Source organism: Amia ocellicauda, assembly GCF_036373705.1.
Source record: "Amia ocellicauda isolate fAmiCal2 chromosome 11 unlocalized genomic scaffold, fAmiCal2.hap1 SUPER_11_unloc_4, whole genome shotgun sequence".
Taxonomy (NCBI): Eukaryota; Metazoa; Chordata; class Actinopteri; order Amiiformes; family Amiidae; genus Amia; species Amia ocellicauda.
The window spans coordinates 172,938-179,039 of record NW_027102662.1 but is presented as its reverse complement, the minus strand read 5'-3'; the positions used below and the strand labels follow the sequence as shown (position 1 = coordinate 179,039).

The window sequence follows — 6,102 nt, the reverse complement described above, 5'->3', positions numbered from 1 at the left end:
CCATGGTAAATACAACCGGCAAACTCATAAGCGGTACGCCGCCCGGACACGTCGCTAAAACCGTCTAAGTAGTAAGGCCCCATTTTTACTTCCCCTTGATTTAAAGCATGTCTGATGAAGATGTTATCCCGGGCACTCAGGTATTCCACCCACTGTATGGAGACAGTCGAAAAGTTCTTTTGTCTAGCACGATAGTTGTCAGAAGTGGTGACCGCTATAGTGTTTTTCTGCAAGAAATTGGACCGATACATTTTCATGCAGAGAGACGCTATGGTCACACTTTGCAAAGGGTTGAGACCCGATGTGTTGATAACCTCGGCGCAGAAACGCACACAGGCTTCTTTAAGGATCACCACATCATTTTTACAATAAGCGGCCATCTCTTCTCGGAAATCAAAAACACCTCACTTAACCGTATTGTACCATTTAAAGAATTCCTCCCTCTCATGAGACATCATAGTATCAGCCCCATAATAAGAGGCGGGCGGGTAGGACCCTTGATAATTTTGAGTGTCCTTAGTATTAAAAAAATGGCAGAACCAACCTTTCTTCTGAGCCTCAAAACCCAGAGCCTTAGGCAAAGCGCTCAATTTCATGGGGAGGAAATTTAACAAGTCTATGTAACGTTAGTTGAAAGCTTCGTCGGTGAAACACATGATCTTGCTACCCTGAGCTATTATTCTTGGGGTCACCCCATTTTCCACCAGATACTTCATCAAAATGTAAGAATCATAACCCTTAGCATTGTGGGCAATAAATGTGTAATTGAGGTATTTTGGACCTCGATACCGCGTAAAGAAATCCCTGACACAACTCTCACCGCTAGCTGACCACTCACGATCCAACATGTCAATACAGTGTATATAATTAGCAACGTGGACCCCGTTTTCTTGCCGGCATTCAAAATCAAAAAAGACATACCAGTTGTGCGGCGGCTCCTTTTTAACCGGCTGAATAAAGCACTGGTGTTCGGACCCCGGGGTTAAATCAGCATTACAGATCCTGCATCTCGGCTCCAGACATTTGTGTGGTTTAACCTCATGAAAACGGTACTGGAGGCAACACTGCGGGCAACATTTAGTTTGATCACAATAACTCCATTTTTTAACCCCTCTCAGCAGCGGCCCTCTGTACCTTATGCTCGGAAAAACAGAACGCTGAGAGACAAATCCTTAAGCAATCTTTACATCGGATGGTAGGGGCCAAACCCTTACGACATTGCGGATTGAAACAGACGTTACAGTAACCGTCACAGCGGTGCTTAAGCTTATCATTGAAGGCCTTATAACACCAATGACAAACATACGAACAACCCAAAAAAGCCGTCAAACTCTTTATTCCAAAGTAATGACTATCACTTAGGAAGAGAAACAGTGTCTGTGTATGGGTTTCAGGATGTGTCTGAAATTTCACAAATACTTCCTTTACCTCACAACGGTACCACACAACAATTTTTAAAGACAACAACTCCTCAAACTTGGTGATGTCTGAAAAGGCAACCATCTGTTGAGAGTTTAAGCCGGCCCTCTGATGAAGCATTAAAGCCTCTTGCAGAGCTTGGGGTTCAGGCATGTCGGGGGTGAGTAGTTTTATTAAACTGTAAGCAAAACAGAGCTTATTGTCCCCACTGGAACTCACCACTAATTGCCTGAGCTTGGTCCTAATTATGTCGTTCTTCAAGCATTTCGACAGTCATCTAAGCGCCCCACCCTCAGGGTTACGAACCACATTCATTACCAGAGACAGACTTTCATCAGCTAAGATGGCTGCGTTACTTTGCAATAACGCTTCGATTTTAGCCAGACGTCTAAATTATCTCCACTCAGCATTACAGATAGGTTGCTAAACAAATCATCCCCTCTGAGTTCTAACTGTACAACATCTCGAGGTCTGACCCTTTCAGCAACCTGTTCAAGCATTTTCTGCAAGGCCTCGTGTATGTTGACAAATATTTCTGCATAATTGTCACAATTTAAAAGTTCTGCAAAATTAAAACGCTGAATCATTTCAAAATTGTTATAGGCCGGTCTATCTATAATCACGGGATCACTGGTACTCTTGGACACATCATCATTTTGAACAAAGCCTTCACCCCCTACATTCTCACAGAGCATGTCCTCCACAGCCTTATCAGTCTCAGAACCCTCCACATTCCGAACACCCCCACTGCTGACATCTACAAAACCCCCTTTTTGAGGAGGCTCATTTAAAGCCTGTAAAAGTCCTTCAAAGATATCCAACCGGTTAATGTCAAGACCCTCCTCTATAGTGATGGCTGCTTCTGCCGCCATCCTGTGTTCTAATTGTCTCAAATCATTTATAATAGGGGCAGAATTTGGTCGGGGTAGCTCCTCCAAAGCCTCCACCATTTCAAACAAATCGGGGTGAACTAGGGGGTGAACCTCTATAAGCGCTACCGGTGGGAGGTGGTTATTTAGATCATTGACCATCTGTAACAGGTCGGGGTTCACCGGTAAGTCTGTTAATTCACATTCTATCGGTGGTAATTGGGGGTTATTTAAATCATTTATCATTTGTAATAGTTCCAGGTTCATTGGGACATCAGAGGAGTTCACAACAGGGCCGGGGATGTTCTCTCGGGAAGGTCTTTTTGGGGCCCTAGCTTGTTCATAATCCTTTAGTTTGTGAGTTCTTTTACCAAGTCAGGACATTTTTTAATTTATTTTTTATTTTTCCAACAACCCACAATAGTAAGGCATTTTGTGTCTATTAAAACATTAAATACGGTACAATTCGTTAGTAAGGGTATTAATAAGGGTGTTTTGGCTCTCTATCACCAGGTTTTGCCCCACTAACACAAGTCTTTGATTTTGTAACAAAGTATGTAGCAACTCATGCCGACCTTCAGGAAGTAGCTCCGGGGGCTGGTGGCCTGGCTCAGCTTCAAAGGATGGTCGCTCCGGTAAATCTCGGTCGAAGGAGGCAGGGAGCGAGCGTATACTCATGGACGGAGACCAAGAAGGCCTTTGCGGTGACACCCTGGCCAAGCGCGGGGTACTGTTCCGCGTTTCTGTAGCCAAGAAACGGGTCTGGGGGGACGATGTTGAAACCAGGCCGTCGTTGGGTGGTGTGTCAGCCCTGACTGACGGCGACCCCTGAGGTTGTTGGATGCCTGTATTTGTTCCGCCCGACAATGCGGCGGGCTGAATCTGGGGTGTTGAATTACCCCCAGAAGGCTGTGGCCTGAGTAGATGTTGGGGGGTCTCCAAGACCACCGTGGGGGATCCTATCGGTGATCTCACCGGGGAAGATGTTTGATCCCACTTAGACGGGGTAATTGTCCTCAATAGCTCATCCACAGAATGACTATCCCAAGAGTCTTGGGAAGAATAAAAATATACATTACATTTACATCTTTAAACGGTGACAGAAATCAAACTTAAAACAACATGTCCAGGACATTCAAAACCTTTAGCTTTTTTAAACCTTTGAAAATAGCCTTAGACATTCACTACAACGCCTTATTATTTACAGACAATATATTTATTAGGACTTGATAATAAATGTAAAACAGAGAAGCCGCTGTAAATAAACTGTTTCTTAAATGTTTCTTTAAAAACTGTAATATTGTTAATAAAACACACACACGCACAACAACATTTCATTTTTAAACGAACCTTCCAAGTGTAAACGCTTCCTGATCCCGGGACTTCCTGTTTCACAAATGTTTTCACGATCTGTTTAAATATTAAATACAATGAACACCTTCAAGCCTTTTCCTACAACCACTTTAAAACAGAAGTATAATAGCGGGAGATAAGCCAAACAACTTACTAAACCCTTTCGGACGTCTTTACTTCCTAACCAGACGGTACGGCAATCGGTCATTTCTAAACACGTTCCCCAGAAACAAGCATAGACCTGTCCGGACTTCTAAAGATCTTTCCCAGAACCCCCCGCCCTACAGGAAACGGTCACCCATCGCTTAAATATTAGCCATCAACGGGCAAACAAAGCCCTTTTAAAAACATTAAAGTTTGAAAGATCTTACTTACCTCCACAGAATAATCGTTTCTTATGTTTTTCGGCTGGTTTAGCTTTTTGCACCGCTGTGAAGGTAAGAGACATGTTTAACCTTTAACCACACCGCTTTATAAAAAGCTTTAACCTCTTACAGGCTGCAGACATATACTCACAGCTATCAGATACCGGGGCTAACGGCCTTTCAGATTCTTGAAAGGTTACGGTTCTCGAAGGTAAAACGAAACAAGCCCTCGATGTGGAAGGCCTTTCGTTGTCTCGAACCACGTTTCTTAATACTGTTAGACAGGATAATTTTTTAAAATTAACAAAACTGGACTCAAACATCTTACAGAAACGTTATACAAACAAACAGGGGTTTAGTTCTTACCCGGTCGGCAGACAGCCTGTCTAGGGACAACCACTTCTCTTGGTCGATCCTCGGAGACATTAATCACAGGCCTTTCGATAGTTTCTGTGTAATTAAAGAGACCGGCATTAATATATATTAAAACGTTTTCATAACTCTAATGAGCCGCTTCAAAACCACACACACCCATGCATAAGAACCCATGAGCGCAAACACAAAAATCTTACCGTCGTTGTTCCAGATGATCTCCTCAGCGTTGGGAATTAACTCCTGTTGACTGGTTGAAAAATAATTTTACAGAACTTAAAACAGATGTTATAGCCTTATTTACAATACATGCACACAACACGCTCTGAGTCAATGAAAATAATCTGAAGACTTGCCTAAAAACTCGTTTAAATCGAATCGCTGATGTTGTTTCCGGACATTGTTGATCTTTAGTCTTAAATCGAAAGGTCAGTATGAGTCTGTCGAGCTGAAGACCAGACCTTCATACTTATACTGATGGCCACATGCCGGATCTGTTTGTAAGGCATTGTTCTGGTCTGGCCTTTGTGCCACCCTGTTACCAATTAACATATCAAAACCAACCAATAAAATGACACTGCATCAAATTTCAAATAGAAACCAAGATGGAGACGATCTCTCTCCTCTCTACTCTAAACTTTTATTAGAACCTTTTGGTCTCTCAAAAAAACATTTTTAAGCATCAAGACCTATAGTCAACAACCACTAAGAATATTTCAGGCCTTTATAAGCGCTAAAAAACAACCTGAGCCTAGAAAATAACTATAAAGATCAAAAATAACTAGCGCTTTTACAGTGATTTTTTTTTTTTTTTTTATAGCGATGCTTTGTTTGGTATTAAACAAGTCACAAACTACTCAGAACAGCGTTTATCCCCGCAAAAGAGATATTTGGGTTTATTTTACAAAGCTTATAAATTATATAGGTTAAAAGTATTCTGAATGTTTTGATATCACACGCCATACCAACTGTTGTCTTCTACACCTTACGGTAGCAACAAATCTAACTACTGCTTTACTTTAACAATAATAATGACGGCGACCACGATGACAACAAGAACAACAACAACAAGAACAACAACAACAACATCATCATCATCATCATCATCAGATTTTAATTAAAAGTGGCTACACCAGCGTTTACAATTTCAACCTGTCGACGGACGGACGCTCTGAGTGCATCGATTGCGGGCACTCCAATGAAGAAAAGACACCCACCGCCTCCGGGGAACCACGAGGGCAAGCATGACGAAAAGGGCCAGCCCACAGTAGGCTGTTTCCGCCCGGTTTCGAACCGGGGACCTTTCGCGCGTTAGGCGAACGTGATAACCACTACACTACGGAAACTGACACCGCTGCCTCTTGCTTCAAATGGTTACCGTTAAAGCCTGCTGGTAAAACGGGCTCAGGTGTTTCAGGTCGGCTAGGCTGTGAGAAGTGCGGCGAAAGGATGCCATTTTCACAGACCTGTTTGGCATTGCTAAAGGGCACATCAGGACACTTCGGAAACTCTTTCAAAGGCAGGACGCCCTGCGCTCTGACAGTGCCTGCACTTAACCCAACAAGGTGATGCTGAATGGCTTGTTCAAACGGCTGGTGGTCTTCCGTCACCACCAGACTATGAGAGCTATACTGCGCCTTCAACTACATAAGAGTAGATAGTAGGGTTTTTTGGGCGCGGCCTATTTTGTTATGACGTATGCCCTAAGCTTATTAATATTCCTA

The 6,102-nt window shown here is 42.9% G+C and overlaps 1 non-coding gene across 1 annotated transcript; it reads right to left on the bottom strand.

Annotated features, from left to right (window-relative positions):
* Positions 1 to 5,651: 5,651 nt before the first annotated feature.
* Positions 5,652 to 5,724, bottom strand: trnav-aac (transfer RNA valine (anticodon AAC)). Its single transcript has one exon. It is a non-coding gene; the product is annotated as a tRNA-Val (tRNA).
* Positions 5,725 to 6,102: the final 378 nt, after the last annotated feature.